This window comes from Oncorhynchus masou, chromosome 1 (genome assembly GCF_036934945.1).
Source record: "Oncorhynchus masou masou isolate Uvic2021 chromosome 1, UVic_Omas_1.1, whole genome shotgun sequence".
NCBI lineage: Eukaryota > Metazoa > Chordata > Actinopteri > Salmoniformes > Salmonidae > Oncorhynchus > Oncorhynchus masou.
In genome coordinates, this window is record NC_088212.1 from 15339518 (window position 1) to 15364452 (window position 24935).

The window sequence follows — 24935 nt, forward strand, 5'->3', positions numbered from 1 at the left end:
GGCAGGACAATTATGTGGATATATTGAAGCAACATCTCAAGACATCAGTCAGGAAGTTAAAGCTTGTCGCAAATGGGTCTTCAAAATGGACAATGACCCCAAACATACTTCCAAAGTTGTGGCAAAATGGCTTAAGGACAACAAAGTCAAGGTTTTGGAGTGGTCATCACAAGCTCTGACCTCATCCCTATAGAAAATGTGTGGGCAGAACTGAAAAAGCGTGTGTGAGCAAAGAGGCCTACAAACCTGACTCAGTTACACCAGCTCTGTCAGGAGGAATGGGCCAAAATTCACCCAACTTATTGAGGGAAGCTTGTGGAAGGCTACCCGAATGTAAAGGCAATGCTACCAAATACTAATTGAGTGTTTGTAAACTTCTGACCCACTGGGAATGTGATGAAAGAAATAAAAGCTGAAAAAAATCATTCTCTACCATCATTCTGACATTTCACATTCTTAAAATAAAGTGGTGATTCTAAATGACCTAAGACAGGGATTTTTTACTAGGATTAAATGTCAGGAATTGTGAAAACTGAGTCGAAATATATTTGGCTAAGGTGTATGTAAACATCCGACTTCAACTGCATGCAAAAGATGCTATCAAGATCACTACATTTCTCCAAGGGCCAGATTCAATCAAACAGAATGTGCTCAACAGTCATAACAAAGCACAATAAAACAGACGTTGTGCTTTGTTAGTAAGAAAGAGAAGGAAAGGAATCAATTCAGCATCTGATCCAACTGCTTTTGTGTGTTTTTTCCTGTCTGTCTGTCTGTCTGTCTGTCTGTCTGTCTGTCTGTCTGTCTGTCTGTCTGTCTGTCTGTCTGTCTGTCTGTCTGTCTGTCTGTCTGTCTGTCTGTCTGTCTGTCTTTCGTGTTCTGTCAAAAACAACTTGGGTTAACATAGCAACCTGTCACATCACAGGCAATCCCCTGCATCTTAAAAAGGAGTGGATAGTTGAACAGTGTAGCCGAGATCTCAGAACTTAAGCATCTTCCATATAGACAAATTATTATATTTGAACCAATGCTGAACCAAAACCAAGACTTCAGCATACAATAACTAACCTTGATCGATAGTAACAAAATGAAGATGTTTTGAAGACTAAGGCCCTATTCAATCAAAGGAGGGCCAGGCCCAGACTGGCATCTTAACCCAGCAGAGTTCACAAACAGACAGAGAGAAGAATACAAAGCCACAATATGGAACTGCCCTGTTCTATGGTGAATACTGGACTGCCCTGTTCCATGGAAAATACTGGACTGCCCTGTTCCATGGTGAATACTGGACTGCCCTGTTCCATGGTGAATACTGGACTGCCCTGTTCCATGGTGAATACTGGACTGCCCTGTTCCATGGTGAATACTGGACTGCCCTGTTCAATGGAGAATACTGGACTGCCCTGTTCCATGGTGAATACTGGACTGCCCTGTTCCATGGTGAATACTGGACTGCCCTGTTCCATGGTGAATACTGGACTGCCCTGTTCCATGGTGAATACTGGACTGCCCTGTTCAATGGAGAATACTGGACTGCCCTGTTCCATGGTGAATACTGGACTGCCCTGTTCCATGGTGAATACTGAACTGCCCTGTTCCATGGTGAATACTGGACTGCCCTGTTCCATGGTGAATACTGGACTGCCCTGTTCCATGGTGAATACTGGACTGCCCTGTTCCATGGTGAATACTGGACTGCCCTGTTCCATGGTGAATACTGGACTGCCCTGTTCCATGGTGAATACTGGACTGCCCTGTTCCATGGTGAATACTGGACTGCCCTGTTCCATGGAAAATACTGGACTGCCCTGTTCCATGGAAAATACTGGACTGCCCTGTTCCATGGAAAATACTGGACTGCCCTGTTCCATGGAAAATACTGGACTACCCTGTTTCATGGTGAATAATTGACTGCCCTGTTTCATGGTGAATACTGGACTGCCCTGTTCCATGGTGAATACTGGACTGCCCTGTTTCATGGTGAATACTGGACTGCCCTGTTTCATGGTGAATACTGGACTGCCCTGTTTCATGGTGAATACTGGACTGCCCTGTTTCATGGTGAATAATTGACTGCCCTGTTTCATGGTGAATACTGGACTGCCCTGTTCCATGGAAAATACTGGACTGCCCTGTTTCATGGTGAATACGGGACTACCATGTTTCATGGTGAATGACTCGATTAGAGGATTAGACAAAAAGAGGCAGTTGGAACAGCAAGACCTCTGATTGCGCAAAAGTTCATAATACTCTGTTTCGAGGCTGTGGTTGGGCAGCTTACTACACACAATATTGCGGGTGGTAGTGTGCGGAGTGACAGGGTGAAGACAGTAAGAGGTGTGCCAACAAGACAAGGTGAATGGGAAGGGAGCCAATGGAAGGACGAGAGGGGAGTGGAGTGAGATGGTGTGTGTGTGTGTGTGTGTGTGTGTGTGTGTGTGTGTGTGTGTGTGTGTGTGTGTGTGTGTGTGTGTGTGTGTGTGTGTGTGTGTGTGTGTGTGTGTGTAGAGTTGTGGGGAGTTAGGCTCTGTCCATGTGGAGTGTTCACTGTAGATGGGTATACGACTGTCAAGACAAGTGTGAGAAAGGAGGAGTACATGGCGGAAAGCAATTTGAGAGAAAGAGACTGAGGGAATAGAGAGGAGGGAGAGAAAGGGGTGGAAGGAGAGAAGAGATGAATCCACAAATGTCCTGAACGTCATACATTAGAACAGGAGTCAGAGACGGTCGCCGTTGGCAGTTAGAGAGCCCTAACAACCAAATGTCAGCCATTACGTGCCCTCTACAGGGTTAGTGAGCAGGAGTGGTCAGGTCAGTGGATATGTCCTCTAGTCCACCAAGTCTGAACCATGTGAGCAATCTAACTTTACAGTTCCATCCTAAATATCAATGTTTTTCGTCTCATCACACCTGTAGAATACTAGGGGAGACAATACTACACACACACAAAGACACACACGCACGCACACACTTTGGCATACACACACACAGCCTCTAATCACACAGCCTGCAGTGAGAGATGAGTGGATAATTACTTTAGCTTTGTGAACTTCTCTTCCAAGGGCATGTGAAGGGAAGATGTTGTGACATCCTCTCCTTCTCAATAATGGTCCAACAACCTTTAATACACAACTAACACTAAAACCCTGTGCGCGCGCACACACACACACACACACACACACACACACACACACACACACACACACACACACACACACACACACACACACACACACACACACACACACACACCTCGTTGCTAAAGAATATTACAGATAACTGTCACCGAATCTCAATGACCGCTCCATGTGTCCTGGCAGTGACAAGGCCAGCTGACCAGGGAGGCTGGGGTGGAGGTCTGTGGGACTCTGTCCCCCTCATCAGGCAGAAACCCCTCCACATTCACCTGCACTCCCACCTCCAGGACAAGATCAGATGACCACTGAGATATGAGCCTGACAGGCCTGCTCTACACTGGAGTCCTCTGGAGACACTACTGTAGCAGGCATTGAACCACCCCATCATAGTGACAGCACTGATATCACACTAACACAAGAGGGAAAGATACCATGTGAATGAATGGACATTGAGTGGGAGGAAAAGTGTCAAGAATTTGGTATTATGTCATATGTCAGGATCTGTCATTAGTTTTACATGAGGTGTATAGTTAGCCAAATGTAAGTCTTTCAAAAAAGAAAGGAATTGAATTTCCCATTTTGAAGTATGATGGAGAAACAGGGAAACAGAGGCAACACGTTGAACAAAGAAATGTGGCAGTTGTTTGCTGTTAAATTAGCCATGGAATTACCTGAAATGGGCTTAATTGTGGCGTGTTCTGCTCCTAATATCTGTAAATGCTTTAGCAGGTTTCGAAGTGTAATTTATTGGCTAAATCAAGAGAAATTATGCAGAAACAGGAGGCCTACCAATCAGAAGGCGAGAGTTGACAAGTTGGAGGGTGACAGCTGGCTTGTTTGAGAGAGTCTGTTTAGCACTAATACCTCACAGTCATCTGAAACTAGAACCGTGAGTCATTTATAACTACAACAACACAGTCATCAGAAACGACAACCACACAGTCATCTGAAACTACAACCACATAGTCACCTGATACTACAACCACATAGTCACCTGAAACTACAACCACACAGTCATCTGTAACTACAACCACATAGTCATCTGAAACTACAACCACATAGTCACCTGATACTACAACCACACAGTCATCTGTAACTACAACCACAAAGTCATCTGTAACTACAACCACACAGTCATCTGTAACTACAACCACATAGTCATCTGAAACTACAACCACATAGTCACCTGATACTACAACCACACAGTCATCTGTAACTACAACCACAAAGTCATCTGTAACTACAACCACACAGTCATCTGTAACTACAAAAACACAGTCACCTGAAACCACAACCACACAGTCATCTGTAACTACAATATGAATAATCTGAAACTACAACCACACAGTCATCAGAAACTACAACCACACAGTTATCTGAAACTACAGCCACAAAGTCATATGTAACTACAACCACACTGTCATCTGAAACTACAACCACACAGTCATCTGTAACTACAACCACACAGTCATCTGAAACTACAACCACACAGTCATCAGAAACTACAACCACACAGTCATCTGTAACTAGAACCACACAGTCATCTGAAACTTCAACCACATAGTCATCTAAAACCACACAGTCATTTGAAACTACAACCACACAGTCATCTGAAACTACAACCACACAGTCATCTGAAACTACCACCACACAGTCATCTACAACCACACAGTCATCTGAGACTACAACCACAAAATTAATCTGAAACTACAACCACACAGTCAACTATAACCACACAGTCATCTGTAACTAAAACCACACAGTCATCAGAAACTAAAACCACACAGTCATCTGAAACTACAACCACACAGTCATCTGAGACTACAACCACAAAATTAATCTGAAACTACAACCACACAGTCATCTACAACCACAAAGTCATCTGTAACTAAAACCACACAGTCATCAGAAACTAAAACCACACAGTCATCTGAAACTACAACCACACAGTCATCAGAAACTACAACCACACAGTCATCTGTAACTAGAACCACACAGTCATCTGTAACTACAACCACACAGTCATCTGAAACTACAACCACACAGTCATTTACAACCACACAGTCATCTGAAACTACAACCACACAGTCATCTGAAACTACAACCACACAGTCATCTGTAACTACAATATGAATAATCAGAAACTACAACCACACAGTCATCAGAAACTACAACCACACAGTCATCTGAAACTGCAACCACATAGTCACCTGAAACCACAACCACACAGTCATCTGTAACTACAATATGAATAATCAGAAACTACAACCACACAGTCATCTGTAACTACAACCACACAGTCATCTGAAACTACAACCACACAGTCATCTGTAACAACAACCATACAGTCATCAGAAACTACAACCACACAGTCATCTGTAACAACAACCATACAGTCATCTGAAACTACAACCACATAGTCACTTGAAACTACAACCACACAGTCATCTGAAACTACAACCACACAGTCACCTGAAACTACAACCACACAGTCACCTGAAACTACAACCACACAGTCATCAGAAACTACAACCACACAGTCATCAGCAACTTCAACCACACAGTCATCAGAAACTACAACCACACAGTCATCTGAAACTACAACCACACAGTCATCTGTAACTACAACCACACAGTCATCTGAAACTACAACCACACAGTCATCTGAAACTTCAACCACACAGTCATCTGAAACTTCAACCACACAGTCATCTGAAACTACAACCACACAGTCATCTGTAACTACAATATGAATAATCAGAAACTACAACCACACAGTCATCAGAAACGACAACCACACAGTCATCTGAAACTACAACCACATAGTCACCTGATACTACAACCACATAGTCACCTGAAACTACAACCACACAGTCATCTGTAACTACAACCACATAGTCATCTGAAACTACAACCACATTGTCACCTGATACTACAACCACACAGTCATCTGTAACTACAACCACAAAGTCATCTGTAACTACAACCACACAGTCATCTGTAACTACAACCACATAGTCATCTGAAACTACAACCACATAGTCACCTGATACTACAACCACACAGTCATCTGTAACTACAACCACAAAGTCATCTGTAACTACAACCACACAGTCATCTGTAACTACAACAACACAGTCATCTGAAACTACAACCACACAGTCATCTGTAACTACAATATGAATAATCAGAAACTACAACCACACAGTCATCTGAAACTACAACCACACAGTCATCTGAAACTACAACCACACAGTCATCTGAAACTACAACCACACAGTCATCTGTAACTACAATATGAATAATCAGAAACTACAACCACACAGTCATCAGAAACGACAACCACACAGTCATCTGAAACTACAACCACATAGTCACCTGAAACTACAACCACACAGTCATCTGTAACTACAACCACATAGTCATCTGAAACTACAACCACATAGTCACCTGATACTACAACCACACAGTCATCTGTAACTACAACCACAAAGTCATCTGTAACTACAACCACACAGTCATCTGTAACTACAACAACACAGTCATCTGAAACTACAACCACACTGTCATCTGAAACTACAATCACACAGTCATCTGTAGCTACAACCACACAGTCATCTGAAACTACAACCACAAAGTCATCAGAAACTACAACCACACAGTCATCTGTAACTAGAACCACACAGTCATCTGAGACTACAACCACAAAATTCATCTGAAACTACAACCACACAGTCAACTATAACCACACAGTCATCTGTAACTAAAACCACACAGTCATCTGTAACTACAACCACACAGTCATCAGAAACTACAACCACACAGTCATCTGAAACTTCAACCACACAGTCACCTGTAGCTACAACCACACAGTCATATGTAACTATAACCACATAGTCATCTGAAACTACAACCACACAGTCATTTACAACCACACAGTCATCTGAAACTACAACCACACAGTCATCTGAAACTACAACCACAAAATTAATCTGAAACTACAACCACACAGTCATCTACAACCACAAAGTCATCTGTAACTAAAACCACACAGTCATCAGAAACTAAAACCACACAGTCATCTGAAACTACAACTACACAGTCATCAGAAACTACAACCACACAGTCATCTGTAACTAGAACCACACAGTCATCTGTAACTACAACCACACAGTCATCTGAAACTACAACCACACAGTCATTTACAACCACACAGTCATCTGAAACTACAACCACACAGTCATCTGAAACTACAACCACACAGTCATCTGAAACTACCAACACACAGTCATCTGAAACTACCAACACACAGTCATCTACAACCACACAGTCAATTGTAACTAAAACCACACAGTCATCTGAAACTACAACCACACTGTCATCTGAAACTTCAACCACACAGTCATCTGAAACTACAACCACACAGTCATCTGAAACTACAACCACACAGTCATCTGTAACTACAATATGAATAATCAGAAACTACAACCACACAGTCATCAGAAACTACAACCACACAGTCATCTGAAACTGCAACCACATAGTCACCTGAAACCACAACCACACAGTCATCTGTAACTACAATATGAATAATCAGAAACTACAACCACACAGTCATCTGTAACTACAACCACACAGTCATCTGAAACTACAACCACACAGTCATCTGTAACAACAACCATACAGTCATCAGAAACTACAACCACATAGTCACCTGAAACTACAACCACATAGTCACTTGAAACTACAACCACACAGTCATCTGAAACTACAACCACACAGTCACCTGAAACTACAACCACACAGTCACCTGAAACTACAACCACACAGTCATCAGAAACTACAACCACACAGTCATCAGCAACTTCAACCACACAGTCATCAGAAACTACAACCACACAGTCATCTGAAACTACAACCACACAGTCATCTGTAACTACAAGCACACAGTCATCTGAAACTACAACCACACAGTCATCTGAAATTTCAACCACACAGTCATCTGAAACTTCAACCACACAGTCATCTGAAACTACAACCACACAGTCATCTGTAACTACAATATGAATAATCAGAAACTACAACCACACAGTCATCAGAAACGACAACCACACAGTCATCTGAAACTACAACCACATAGTCACCTGATACTACAACCACATAGTCACCTGAAACTACAACCACACAGTCATCTGTAACTACAACCACATAGTCATCTGAAACTACAACTACACAGTCATCAGAAACTACAACCACACAGTCATCTGTAACTAGAACCACACAGTCATCTGTAACTACAACCACACAGTCATCTGAAACTACAACCACACAGTCATTTACAACCACACAGTCATCTGAAACTACAACCACACAGTCATCTAAAACTACAACCACACAGTCATCTGAAACTACCAACACACAGTCATCTGAAACTACCAACACACAGTCATCTACAACCACACAGTCAATTGTAACTAAAACCACACAGTCATCTGAAACTACAACCACACTGTCATCTGAAACTTCAACCACACAGTCATCTGAAACTACAACCACACAGTCATCTGAAACTACAACCACACAGTCATCTGTAACTACAATATGAATAATCAGAAACTACAACCACACAGTCATCAGAAACTACAACCACACAGTCATCTGAAACTGCAACCACATAGTCACCTGAAACCACAACCACACAGTCATCTGTAACTACAATATGAATAATCAGAAACTACAACCACACAGTCATCTGTAACTACAACCACACAGTCATCTGAAACTACAACCACACAGTCACAACAACAACCATACAGTCATCAGAAACTACAACCACACAGTCACCTGAAACTACAACCACATAGTCACTTGAAACTACAACCACACAGTCATCTGAAACTACAACCACACAGTCACCTGAAACTACAACCACACAGTCACCTGAAACTACAACCACACAGTCATCTGAAACTACAACCACACAGTCATCAGAAACTTCAACCACACAGTCATCTGAAACTACAACCACATAGTCACCTGAAACTACAACCACACAGTCATCTGTAACTACAACCACACAGTCATCTGAAACTACAACCACACAGTCATCTGAAACTTCAACCACACAGTCACCTGAAACTGCAACCACACAGTTATCTGAAACTACAACCACACAGTCATCTGTAACTACAATATGAATAATCAGAAACTACAACCACACAGTCATCAGAAACTACAACCACACAGTCATCTGAAACTACAACCACATAGTCACCTGATACTACAACCACATAGTCACCTGAAACTACAACCACACAGTCATCTGTAACTACAACCACATAGTCATCTGAAACTACAACCACATTGTCACCTGATACTACAACCACACAGTCATCTGTAACTACAACCACAAAATCATCTGTAACTACAACCACACAGTCATCTGTAACTACAACCACATAGTCATCTGAAACTACAACCACATAGTCACCTGATACTACAACCACACAGTCATCTGTAACTACAACCACAAAGTCATCTGTAACTACAACCACACAGTCATCTGTAACTACAACAACACAGTCATCTGAAACTACAACCACACAGTCATCTGTAACTACAATATGAATAATCAGAAACTACAACCACACAGTCATCTGAAACTACACCCACACAGTCATCTGAAACTACAACCACACAGTCATCTGAAACTACAACCACACAGTCATCTGTAACTACAATATGAATAATCAGAAACTACAACCACACAGTCATCAGAAACGACAACCACACAGTCATCTGAAACTACAACCACATAGTCACCTGAAACTACAACCACACAGTCAACTATAACCACACAGTCATCTGTAACTAAAAACACAGTCATCTGTAACTACAACCACACAGTCATCAGAAACTTCAACCACACAGTCACCTGTAGCTACAACCACACAGTCATATGTAACTATAACCACATAGTCATCTAAAACCACACAGTCATTTGAAACTACAACCACACAGTCATCTGAAACTACAACCACACAGTCATCTGAAACTACCACCACACAGTCATCTACAACCACACAGTCATCTGAGACTACAACCACAAAATTAATCTGAAACTACAACCACACAGTCAACTATAACCACACAGTCATCTGTAACTAAAACAACACAATCATCAGAAACTAAAACCACACAGTCATCTGAAACTACAACCACACAGTCATCTGAGACTACAACCACAAAATTAATCTGAAACTACAACCACACAGTCATCAGAAACTACAACCACACAGTCATCTGTAACTAGAACCACACAGTCATCTGTAACTACAACCACACAGTCATCTGAAACTACAACCACACAGTCATTTACAACCACACAGTCATCTGAAACTACAACCACACAGTCATCTGAAACTACAACCACACAGTCATCTGAAACTACCAACACACAGTCATCTGAAACTGCAACCACATAGTCACCTGAAACCACAACCACACAGTCATCTGTAACTACAATATGAATAATCAGAAACTACAACCACCCAGTCATCTGTAACTAAAACCACACAGTCATCTGAAACTACAACCACACAGTCATCTGTAACAGCAACCATACAGTCATCAGAAACTACAACCACATAGTCACCTGAAACTACAACCACATAGTCACTTGAAACTACAACCACACAGTCATCTGAAACTACAACCACACAGTCACCTGAAACTACAACCACACAGTCACCTGAAACTACAACCACACAGTCATCAGAAACTACAACCACACAGTCATCAGCAACTTCAACCACACAGTCATCAGAAACTACAACCACACAGTCATCTGAAACTACAACCACACAGTCATCTGAAATTTCAACCACACAGTCATCTGAAACTACAACCACACAGTCATCTGTAACTACAATATGAATAATCAGAAACTACAACCACACAGTCATCAGAAACGACAACCACACAGTCATCTGAAACTACAACCACATAGTCACCTGATACTACAACCACATAGTCACCTGAAACTACAACCACACATTCATCTGTAACTACAACCACATAGTCATCTGAAACTACAACCACGTAGTCACCTGATACTACAACCACACAGTCATCTGTAACTACAACCACAAAGTCATCTGTAACTACAACCACACAGTCATCTGTAACTACAACAACACAGTCATCTGAAACTACAACCACACAGTCATCTGTAACTACAATATGAATAATCAGAAACTACAACCACACAGTCATCTGAAACTACAACCACACAGTCATCTGAAACTACAACCACACAGTCATCTGAAACTACAACCACACAGTCATCTGTAACTACAATATGAATAAACAGAAACTACAACCACACAGTCATCAGAAACGACAACCACACAGTCATCTGAAACTACAACCACATAGTCACCTGAAACTACAACCACACAGTCATCTGTAACTACAACCACATAGTCATCTGAAACTACAACCACATGGTCACCTGATACTACAACCACACAGTCATCTGTAACTAAAACCACAAAGTCATCTGTAACTACAACCACACAGTCATCTGTAACTACAACAACACAGTCATCTGAAACTACAACCACACTGTCATCTGAAACTACAATCACACAGTCATCTGTAACTACAACCACACAGTCATCTGAAACTACAACCACAAAGTCATCAGAAACTACAACCACACAGTCATCTGTAACTAGAACCACACAGTCATCTGAGACTACAACCACAAAATTAATCTGAAGCTACAACCACACAGTCATCTACAACCACAAAGTCATCTGAAACTACAACCACACAGTCATCAGAAACTACAACCACACAGTCATCTGTAACTAGAACCACACAGTCATCTGTAACTACAACCACACAGTCATCTGAAACTACAACCACACAGTCATTTACAACCACACAGTCATCTGAAACTACAACCACACAGTCATCTGAAACTACAACCACACAGTCATCTGAAACTACCAACACACAGTCATCTGAAACTGCAACCACATAGTCACCTGAAACCACAACCACACAGTCATCTGTAACTACAATATGAATAATCAGAAACTACAACCACACAGTCATCTGTAACTAAAACCACACAGTCATCTGAAACTAAAACCACAAAGTCATCTGTAACAGCAACCATACAGTCATCAGAAACTACAACCACATAGTCACCTGAAACTACAACCACATAGTCACTTGAAACTACAACCACACAGTCATCTGAAACTACAACCACACAGTCATCTGTAACTACAACCACACAGTCACCTGAAACTACAACCACACAGTCATCAGAAACTACAACCACACAGTCATCAGCAAATTCAACCACACAGTCATCAGAAACTACAACCACACAGTCATCTGAAACTACAACCACACAGTCATCTGAAATTTCAACCACACAGTCATCTGAAACTACAACCACACAGTCATCTGTAACTACAATATGAATAATCAGAAACTACAACCACACGGTCATCAGAAACGACAACCACACAGTCATATGAAACTACAACCACATAGTCACCTGATACTACAACCACATAGTCACCTGAAACTACAACCACACAGTCATCTGTAACTACAACCACATAGTCATCTGAAACTACAACCACATAGTCACCTGATAATACAACCACACAGTCATCTGTAACTACAACCACAAAGTCATCTGTAACTACAACCACACAGTCATCTGTAACTACAACCACATAGTCATCTGAAACTACAACCACATAGTCACCTGATACTACAACCACACAGTCATCTGTAACTACAACCACAAAGTCATCTGTAACTACAACCACACAGTCATCTGTAACTACAACAACACAGTCATCTGAAACTACAACCACACAGTCATCTGTAACTACAATATGAATAATCAGAAACTACAACCACACAGTCATCTGAAACTACAACCACACAGTCATCTGAAACTACAACCACACAGTCATCTGAAACTACAACCACACAGTCATCTGTAACTACAATATGAATAAACAGAAACTACAACCACACAGTCATCAGAAACGACAACCACACAGTCATCTGAAACTACAACCACATAGTCACCTGAAACTACAACCACACAGTCATCTGTAACTACAACCACATAGTCATCTGAAACTACAACCACATGGTCACCTGATACTACAACCACACAGTCATCTGTAACTACAACCACAAAGTCATCTGTAACTACAACCACACAGTCATCTGTAACTTCAACAACACAGTCATCTGAAACTACAACCACACTGTCATCTGAAACTACAATCACACAGTCATCTGTAACTACAACCACACAGTCATCTGAAACTACAACCACAAAGTCATCAGAAACTACAACCACACAGTCATCTGTAACTAGAACCACACAGTCATCTGAGACTACAACCACAAAATTCATCTGAAACTACAACCACACAGTCAACTATAACCACACAGTAATCTGTAACTAAAACCACACAGTCATCTGTAACTACAACCACACAGTCATCTGTAACTACAACCACACAGTCATCAGAAACTACAACCACACAGTCATCTGAAACTTCAACCACACAGTCACCTGTAGCTACAACCACACAGTCATATGTAACTATAACCACATAGTCATCTAAAACCACACAGTCATTTGAAACTACAACCACACAGTCATCTGAAACTACAACCACACAGTCATCTGAAACTACCACCACACAGTCATCTACAACCACACAGTCATCTGAGACTACAACCACAAAATTAATCTGAAACTACAACCACACAGTCAACTATAACCACACAGTCATCTGTAACTAAAACCACACAGTCATCAGAAACTAAAACCACACAGTCATCTGAAACTACAACCACACAGTCATCTGAGACTACAGCCACAAAATTAATCTGAAACTACAACCACACAGTCATCTACAACCACAAAGTCATCTGAAACTACAACCACACAGTCATCAGAAACTACAACCACACAGTCATCTGTAACTAGAACCACACAGTCATCTGTAACTACAACCACACAGTCATCTGAAACTACAACCACACAGTCATTTACAACCACACAGTCATCTGAACCTACAACCACACAGTCATCTGAAACTACAACCACACAGTCAACTATAACCACACAGTCATCTGTAACTAAAACCACACAGTCATCAGAAACTAAAACCACACAGTCATCTGAAACTACAACCACACAGTCATCTGAGACTACAACCACAAAATTAATCTGAAACTACAACCACACAGTCATCTACAACCACAAAGTAATCTGAAACTACAACCACACAGTCATCTGAAACTACAACCACACTGTCATCTGAAACTTCAACCACACAGTCATCTGAAACTACAACCACACAGTCATCTGAAACTACAACCACACAGTCATCTGTAACTACAATATGAATAATCAGAAACTACAACCACACAGTCATCAGAAACTACAACCACACAGTCATCTGAAACTGCAACCACATAGTCACCTGAAACCACAACCACACAGTCATCTGTAACTACAATATGAATAATCAGAAACTACAACCACACAGTCATCTGTAACTACAAGCACACAGTCATCTGAAACTACAACCACACAGTCATCTGTAACAACAACCATACAGTCATCAGAAACTACAACCACATAGTCACCTGAAACTACAACCACATAGTCACTTGAAACTACAACCACACAGTCATCTGAAACTACAACCACACAGTCACCTGAAACTACAACCACACAGTCATCAGAAACTACAACCACACAGTCATCAGCAACTTCAACCACACAGTCATCAGAAACTACAACCACACAGTCATCTGAAACTACAGCCACAAAGTCATATGTAACTACAACCACACAGTCATCTGTAACTACAACAACACAGTCATCTGAAACTACAACCACACTGTCATCTGAAACTACAACCACACAGTAATCTGTAACTACAACCACACAGTCATCTGAAACTACAACCACACAGTCATCAGAAACTACAACCACACAGTCATCTGTAACTAGAACCACACAGTCATCTGAGACTACAACCACAAAATTCATCTGAAACTACAACCACACAGTCAACTATAACCTCACAGTCATCTGTAACTAAAACCACACAGTCATATGTAACTACAACCACACAGTCATCAGAAACTACAACCACACAGTCATCTGAAACTTCAACCACACTGTCATCAGAAACTACAACCACACAGTCATCTGAAACTACAACCACAAAGTCATCTGTAACTACAACCACACAGTCATCTGTAACTACAAAAACACAGTCATCTGAAACTACAACCACACTGTCATCTGAAACTACAACCACACAGTCATCTGTAACTACAACCACACAGTCATCTGAAACTACAACCACACAGTCATCTGTAACTACAACCACATAGTCACCTGAAACTACAACCACATAGTCACCTGAAACTACAACCACACAGTCATCTGTAACTACAACCACACAGTCATCTGAAACTACAACCACACAGTCATCAGAAACTACAACCACACAGTCATCAGAAACTTCAACCACACAGTCATCTGAAACTACAACCACACAGTCATCTGAAACTACAACCACACAATCATCTGAAAACTGCATGCCGGCAATATTAAACTAGACTGAAAGACTGAAATTCAGTCAATGATGTATCTTTGAGCCTCCTCTCCGCCCAGTAACAGAGAGAGTGAGCCTCCTTCTCCATCACTAAGTCACAGGTGAATGGTGACAGACATGAATCCCTCTAAAAATGTTCTCTTCCTGGACACCATGCAAGTGGCGGAATGCTTGGCGCTTCGTGGGTGAAGGGTGAGGGGATAATGAGGTTGGCACCGGGGGTGCTCCTCTCCAATGCAGAACCATGGCAAACACGCCTCCTTCCATGCACAACAGTCACCACTCACCACCCGGCCTGTCATTAGATTTGTCACATCCAGGGACCTGCATTTTTAATCAGGCATGGTGGGCTTTGTTACTTACTGTACTCTCCTGTCTGTGAGCAGATCGACGGGATTTCAGGCTACGTAGTGATGAGTCGAGTCTGACGTTCACCGTGACGTCATCTGATGGTAGGAGGGGTAGTGGTAAACAGCAGAATGGCTATTTGTCTCAGAGAGTGATCAGAGTGAAAAAATGGGCTGTTTTAGCCAGGAGAGGGGTTTTCTCTAGCACTGCTGGTGGAGCTATGGGTGTATAGGGAGACCTTTGAGGAGCACACAGCATATAGGCCCCCTGTCACTTCACAGCAACCGACATTGACCACTGCATTCTACTGCAGGCACTTCACAACACATCAGCCGTTTTCATTCTCGGGACCCATAGATTTACAGGGACCCTATAGCACATTTCCAGATAGACTCAAATTTCAGATGGACCTGTGGCAACACACGAGAGATAAGAATGGGGAGTGAAGATAGATGGTGAGAGAGAGAGAGAGAGAGAGAGAGAGAGAGAGAGAGAGAGAGAGAGAGAGAGGAATAGAGACCCGGAGAGGGGAAGTGCGGCTCGGACTGCCTGCCCCTGCCTGACAGTTGACTCTGTTGAATGTGACTTTCGCAGTCTGCTGGCGGTTTGTGTGGAAGTCATCACATCTGTGACTCGGCGTTTGATTAATGAGCCTTTCAGCCTGTCTGTGCCGTGTGAGGAGGGGCCACAGCCTTATCCCAGGCATCACTGATTTATTCGCATTTGGAACAAACCACCAGACATCACACATACATGCATATAGACAACCACACACACTTACACATGTGTGCATGTATCCACATCCATGCACAGATGCATGCACACACACACACACAACCCATACACACCCCCGAACCACACCTGCTTACAGCTAATGAAAACACCAACAAGACAGAAGATCTATTCCAGCAACAAGAAGGCCCTTCTGTCCCAACCCATCAGTCAGTAAGAGGGACACAACCACAAGGGAATGGAGGATAGAAAATACGTACTTTCCTCAATGACACATCACAAGCTCCTGACTTTCAAAAGTGACAGTCTTTTAAATTTCCTCCCTTACAAGATGGAGGACAGCCGCCGGCTTGAGAAACGTTGCTGTTTCATCCGTGCTGCGGGAACGTCACTCCCCTTAACCTTGACAGCTCTGTTCGCCTGTGATGTCAGAGTTCGTCAAAGCACAGAACCAGATAGACACAAAGCCAAACTAACATCACCTTTAAGGCGAGATAGTCTCCCCCCCAGTTTGTACAGCATCTGTGGAGAAAGAAAGACAATCATCAAACATTCTGACACAGTATTTGTTTTTATTTTATTCCCAGGGATAAAGACCACCATATGGTGGTGGTTTGGAACAGATGGTATTTTCCTACTTCCTGAAAGCACTGTGTCTATCACAGCGACTTAAAGAGCTGCTCATCCACGGCGTGGCATGGCCTGGCATTTCCTATTTCCTATAAAGCTCTTCAATACTATTGTTCCAAAGGCAGTAGCAATGACAATGAACAACATGAAACATCATTGCATGAGCAAACACTGTCGAGAAGAAGAAAAGAAGAAAAGGGTCACGCGAGCAGAGGACGGTTCCCGCGAGTGTACAGGCCAGTCAGGAGAGCACAAGACGGTTCCCGCATGTGTACAGGCCAGTCAGGAGAGTAGAGGACAGTTCCCACGTGTGTACAGGCCAGTCAGGAGAGAGTAGAGGACAGTTCCCACGTGTGTACAGGCCAGTCAGGAGAGTAGAGGACAGTTCCCACGTGTGTACAGGCCAGTCAGGAGAGTAGAGGACAGTTCCCGCGTGTGTACAGGCCAGTCAGGAGAGTAGAGGACAGTTCCCACGTGTGTACAGGCCAGTCAGGAGAGTAGAGGACAGTTCCCACGTGTGCACAGGCCAGTCAGGAGAGTAGAGGACAGTTCCCACGTGTGTACAGGCCAGTCAGGAGAGTAGAGGACAGTTCCCACGTGTGTCCAGGCCAGTCAGGAGAGTAGAGGACAGTTCCCACGTGTGTACAGGCCAGTCAGGAGAGTAGAGGACAGTTCCCACGTGTGTCCAGGCCAGTCAGGAGAGTAGAGGACAGTTCCCACGTGTGTACAGGCCAGTCAGGAGAGTAGAGGACAGTTCCCGCGTGTGTACAGGCCAGTCAGGAGAGTAGAGGACAGTTCCCACGTGTGTACAGGTCAGTCAGGAGAGTAGAGGACAGTTCCCACGTGTGTACAGGCCAGTCAGGAGAGTAGAGGACAGTTCCCACGTGTGTACAGGCCAGTCAGGAGAGTAGAGGACAGTTCCCACGTGTGCACAGGCCAGTCAGGAGAGTAGAGGACAGTTCCCGCGTGTGCACAGGCCAGTCAGGAGAGCACAGGGTGGTTTCCGTGAGTGCACAGGCCAGTCAGGAGAGCACAGGGTGGTTTCCGTGAGTGCACAGGCCAGTCAGGAGAGCACAGGGTGGTTTCCGTGAGTGCACAGGCCAGTCAGGAGAGCACAGGATGGTTCCCGTGAGTGCACAGGCAAGTCAGGAGAGCAAAGGACGGTTCCCGTGAGTGCACAGGCCAGTCAGGAGAGCACAGGATGGTTCCCGTGAGTGCACAGGCAAGTCAGGAGAGCAAAGGACGGTTCCCGTGAGTGCACAGGCCAGTCAGGAGAGCACAGGGTGGTTCCCGTGAGTGCACAGGCCAGTCAGGAGAGCACAGGGTGGTTCCCGTGAGTGCACAGACCAGTCAGGAGAGCACAGGACATTTCCCGCATGTATACAGGACAGTCAGGATAGTAAATTAAACCTGAGAGCTTTGAGTAAACAGAACATCATTGTCACAGATCAACAACAACAACAGATTTTTTAAAAGTACATATAGAACGTGATTCAAATGTGTAAAATATATTTGAATGCATTAAATTATCCATCAGCAATAGCCAATTGTCATTGTCAAGTTTTCGCTTTCAATTTCTCAAATGGATGTCTCTCAAACCATGGCGCCTTTGGGTTTGGATTCCAGGCTAATGGGGGGCGGGCTTACAGGCGGCTACGTGTCTCGAAACCTTAGATTGGTCACTTTCACTGAAGTGATGGACGAACTAACAAATTCCTGCCATTGTCCAGTCCCGTGTTGGGATTGGTTATTACGAGTATTCTGTTTGCGATGCACCTGTTTAGCTCGCTAGCCGGGTTGGGCAGTGAGCGCCAAGCAACTTGGGGAACCCAGAAGCAGGATAACTAAATTGGGGAATAAATTCTAATAGGAATACTATACCTTGAGTTGAGTGGAATCTACTTGCTAAACTTAGCTATCTTATTTCTTGTTAGCCAGCTAAATGAAAAGCAGACAGTCTGCTCTAGCAAACACCATACAACGAGTCCACTAATTGCAGGTGGAGCCAATATTTAGGGGATTAAGCCCAAGGACAGGCACACAAACACACAGCACATGGGGGCACATGTTGAATTCTATGAAGACACAAAAGGGGAGAATCTGCTACCTGCCACAGTTTATACAGTACATAACCAGTGCCAAATAACAAAATGTAAAATAACATATGAAAACCAGCGTTTATCTCAGGTTAACATGTCAGAATCCTCTTTATTCGCCAAATACATTTGACTGTGCAAGAATCTGACTGTGAAATTGAGCTGCCACAATAAACAGAATATACAGACAAAAAAATAAAATAATTCTGCATCTATATATATATGTGGAAATTCTGTATATATATATATATAGGTGCAGAATTTCCACAGATCCACATGCAGTACATACACTATGAACCTTATAAGCTGTAAGGTAGTCTAGTGGATAAGACCATTAGGCCAGTAACTGAAAGGTTGCTGGTTCAAATCCTGAGCCAACTGTGTGAAAATTCTGTCAATATGCCCTTGAAAGAGGCACTTTATCCTAGTTGCTCAAAGGTAAACAAACAAGCTAAATGCTATGTGCAATTCTGTGATGATAGTCTGTGGCTGAACAGTGCAAAGTTCATGGATGAGACGACCAGGTGGATGGTTGGTGAGGGCCATGGCACAGAGGAAGAAACAGCTCAGGTGGAAGGAGGTTTTGGTCATGAATGACCACTCAGCACACCAGACAATCTGTTGCAGTGGGTGAGGAGGTCCTCTGCCTCATTGGTGTAGTGGTCCAGGGCGATGAAGTAGAACTCCAACTTGCTACACACAGACCTGTCTCCTGAGAACAACTGGAGAGAGAGGAAAGACGTGTCAGAGACTCATTTCAATGGCAGATTTTATGTTTTAACATTAATGTTGAATTCAAGGTAGCAGTCCATTTTAAGACTGCTGTGTCAAAAGAGGAAACTATGGTTAATAATTTAGCCAAGTAAGTGATAACAAGATGTGGGACTGGACTGAGCAGTAGGGCAATTCCACGGTAACAGATTTTACACTTTAAAATGTAGGTCAAACAAATGCCAATGATTTCAAAGTGAAACACACAATACAACACAAGGACTACTTTTAACAATTTGCAATCATTGGTTTGCAAGGTATGGATGGCATTGTTTTGTTTTGGTGGGGTTTCCGTCTCTAACATTCATTCTTTAAAATACAGGGAACAACCGAACTCTGACCAATCAGTTGCTAGTTTTCTTGTGGGGGTGGTTTTGCACCAAGGTTGGCGTGGATAAAAAAGACGCAGCCCTATCCTTCATCCATGGCTGCCTGACCAACCAGTTCACAATACCATCATCATCGTCATCATCATCTCTCAGTGAAGAGCAAACTCACCCATTCTGAGTGACGGTGTGGTGGCCGGCACAGGACAACTGCAGTACACACACACACACACACACACACACACACACACACACACACACACACACACACACACACACACACACACACACACACACACACACACACACACACACACACACAGGTCTAGTGGTAAAGAACCCATCGACACCACTCTCCTCCACTGCAGATGGATTAAACAACCTTCTTAAATGAAGTCTTACTAACCACACAAGGACCTTCTTAAATGAAGTCTTACTACCACACAAGGACCTTCTTAAATGAAGTCTTACTAACCACACAAGGACCTTCTTAAATGAAGTCTTACTAACCACACAAGGACCTTCTTAAATGAAGTCTTACTAACCACACAAGGACTTCTTCCCCAGAATTAGAGAGAGGGGGTGGACATGTGTGTATCGTCTTCTGTGTGAGTTTTAATTGAAACTCAAACAAAGGGCTTGAGCTTCTTTTGAACACTGTGTAGAGACTTTAAGTTGGATAGCACAATGAGAGGTCAACCAACAAATAGATTGATGCAGGGAGAATCTGTTCAACCCAGGAGGGTTATTCTCATTCAGTCATTTGAATCTGCAGAGCGTCAGGGAAACAAAAGCCCTATCCTTGATGGTGGAGAGCCAGCCAGGGTATCAAACAGAACACGGCGTGCACCTCGGCATTGTGAAATCAGCCGCTGAACCAGCTTTAATAGTTCAGTGTGTAAGAAGTGGCAGTGTGATTACTACATTTAATACGATGTAAATGTGGCCTATTGGTTTTATTTATCCATGCTTTACATACTATAAACTCCTTACATAGGAGGTTGTCAAGTCTGGTACTGTATAATATATAGTTACACTGAACATGTAGCCATATGACAGCTGCTGCTCATTGAAACTCTGGTCTGAATCTGTTGGCATCACTCAAGTGAACTACATCCCCTGAAACCATGTACTGGGCATACTGTATGTCAACTGTGTGTGTATTCAACTTTTAGTAATACTAATGATAATCATAAGATATGGATTTTACAGCCCTTTTCTTAGACTTTTACAAGTTACTCTGAAAAAGGCTGTCTGCTATATGATGAAAATGGCCAATATTAAATGTGAAATAACTTGCCTTTTTTGGGGGTGATAGTGGGTGGGTTTGTCCAAGTTGTCAGGTAGCAGGACCGGAGAGCTTGAGAGGATTAATCAGGCTGGTTCTGTTGAAAAGCTCCATCTGGATATGATAGATGACATGTTGGCTACAGAGCGCACAGTGACAGATGACAAAGACTGGGAACCCACACCTGCAGAAATCCACTCTGCTCATGTTGGCCTCAACCACAGCGTCAAGGTAGCCAAGTATGTGTGTGTGTGTGTGTGTGTGTGTGTGTGTGTGTGTGTGTGTGTGTGTGTGTGTGTGTGTGTGTGTGTGTGTGTGTGTGTGTGTGTGTGTGTGTGTACATGTGTGTACATGTGTGTTCTGTCCTGAAATGAAGCCATCCCACCAGTGATTAATCAGGGCTCCTGTACCAGACTGACCTGTTACTCATAACCCCTCCATTATAATGTGATCTAAAGCCCAGACACTGGAAGTAACATGCCGCTGGTCTGGTCTGGTCTAGGGACTCACACACAAGGAGACTGGCTAAAGTCCTCTCAATGACAATGGGGAGATGAGTTAGTGGAGAGCCCAAAGTCAGAAGCTGGAATGACAGCAAACTAGCTGTGTTTCGTATTTTTCTACTGCCATTTCTATGTATATATCCTTAAAAATAATGCTGATCCATGATTTCGACTGGCTGAAAAAAGTTGACAGCCTGTCTGTTTCATCCCGACTCCTAACATGTTCATTACCATGGGACAGATGGAGATCACATTTCAATATTGAAACAATGTTGCAAATGTCGGAGAGACAGATCTCCACTGCTAGTCAAAGAAATAATAGATAATGTGTAGATGCTTTATACAGTGTAGATCTAGTGTGTAAATGGCCTGGCTGAGGTGATGAAACAGTCGATTGTGCAGTCAGATGGAACAGAGTAAATAGGCATTTCAACGTCATAGATTTAGGTGGTAACTTGCGGTTTTAACCAATCACCATCCAGGATTAGACCTTAACCGTTACATAATCTCATACACATTGTCAACTTGATCTACATTTATTATTATCCTCATCATCATAATGGTCATCTTCATCATCATAAGAGTCATCCTCATCATCATAAGAGTCATCCTCATCATAATAAGTCATCTTCATCATCATAAGAGTCATCTTCATCATCATAAGAGTCATCATCATAAGAGTCATCCTCATCATAATAAGAGTCATCTTCATCATCATAAGAGTCATCTTCATCATCATAAGAGTCATCCTCATAAGAGTCATCATAAGTCATCCTCATCATCATAAGAGTCATCTTCATCATCATAAGAGTCATTCTCATCATCATAAGAGTCATCTTCATCATCATAAGAGTCATCCTCATCATCATAAGAGTCATCCTCATCATCATAAGAGTCATCCTCATCATCATAAGAATCATCCTCATCATCATAAGAGTCATCCTCATCATCATAAGAGTCATCCTCATCATCATAAGAGTCATCCTCATCATCATAAGAGTCATCCTCATCATCATAAGAGTCATCCTCATCATCATAAGAATCATCCTCATCATCATAAGAGTCATCCTCATCATCATAAGAGTCATCCTCATCATCATAAGAATCATCCTCATCATCATAAGAGTCATCCTCATCATCATAATAGTCATTCTGTAACGGTTTTCTTGTGTCAAAGGAGAGGCGGACCAAAACGCAGCGTGGTGATTATTCACGGTTCTTTAATAAAGAAACTATACATGAATAGACTAACAAAACAAGAAATGTGAAAAACCAAAACAGCCCTATCTGGTGCAAACACAGAGACAGGAACAATCACCCACAAAACCCAACACCAAACAGGCTACCTAAATATGGTTCCCAATCAGAGACAATGACTAACACCTGCCTATGATTGAGAACCATATCAGGCCAAACACAGAAACAGACAAACTAGACACACAACATAGAATGCCCACTCAGATCACACCCTGACCAACCAAAACATAGAAACATACAAAGCAAACTATGGTCAGGGTGTGACACATTCTCTTTTTACAACAATATCATAGACTTCCTCTCTCAGATCCAGATCCCATCCAGATCCCTCAGATCCTCAGATCCATCAGAATTGATTTCTCCACCATAGAGGAGAGAGCTACCATGGAAAACTTTCACAGCTTATACTAGAGTTATCCAGCAAACTTATTTTCTGAGCGACTCAGTCAAATCCAAATCCAGTTGGTAATCCAATGTAAACCTGATTTTCTCTCAACAAAGAGCAGACTAATGAGACAAAGTAGACAATCTCAACGCTTTTACTGAAAGATTACGTTGAATTATGAATTATATAATATGGTCTTCCTCTCTCTCTCCCTCCCCTCCGTTCCTCTTTTCTTTTCATGGCAGAATTATTTATATTTTCTCTGTCTCTCTCCCTCTCTTTTTCCCTCTCGTTTTCTTTCTCTCTCCCTCTCTTACCCTCTGTCCAACTCCCCCTCACTCATTCTCTCTCTCATACTGTTCAGTCATCCCCATTCAGGGCCATTCATGAATAATCCTTGCAGTAATTTGGCTCAGAACTTGCCTGACAGGATCTGTTGTTAAAGGTCCAAAGCAGCCATTTTCATCTCAGTATCAAATCATTTCTAGGAAGCAAATAAGTACTTGCTCTGATTGTTCTCAATTAAAATGGTCAAAAATTAACAAAAACAGCATCTTAGCAAAGAGCAATTTCAAAAGCAAGAATTTAGCTAGGACTGTCTGGAAGTGGTCTGAGTGGGGAGGGGAAAACTAGTTGTTATTGGAAGGGAGGTTTGGAACTCTTTCTTATTTAACAATGAACTAATTTACCCCCTGGTGATGTCACCAGGCAGGTCAAAACATCCCACCAAAACAGGGTGAAATTTCCGGGAGTCTTTTCAAACAGCCCTT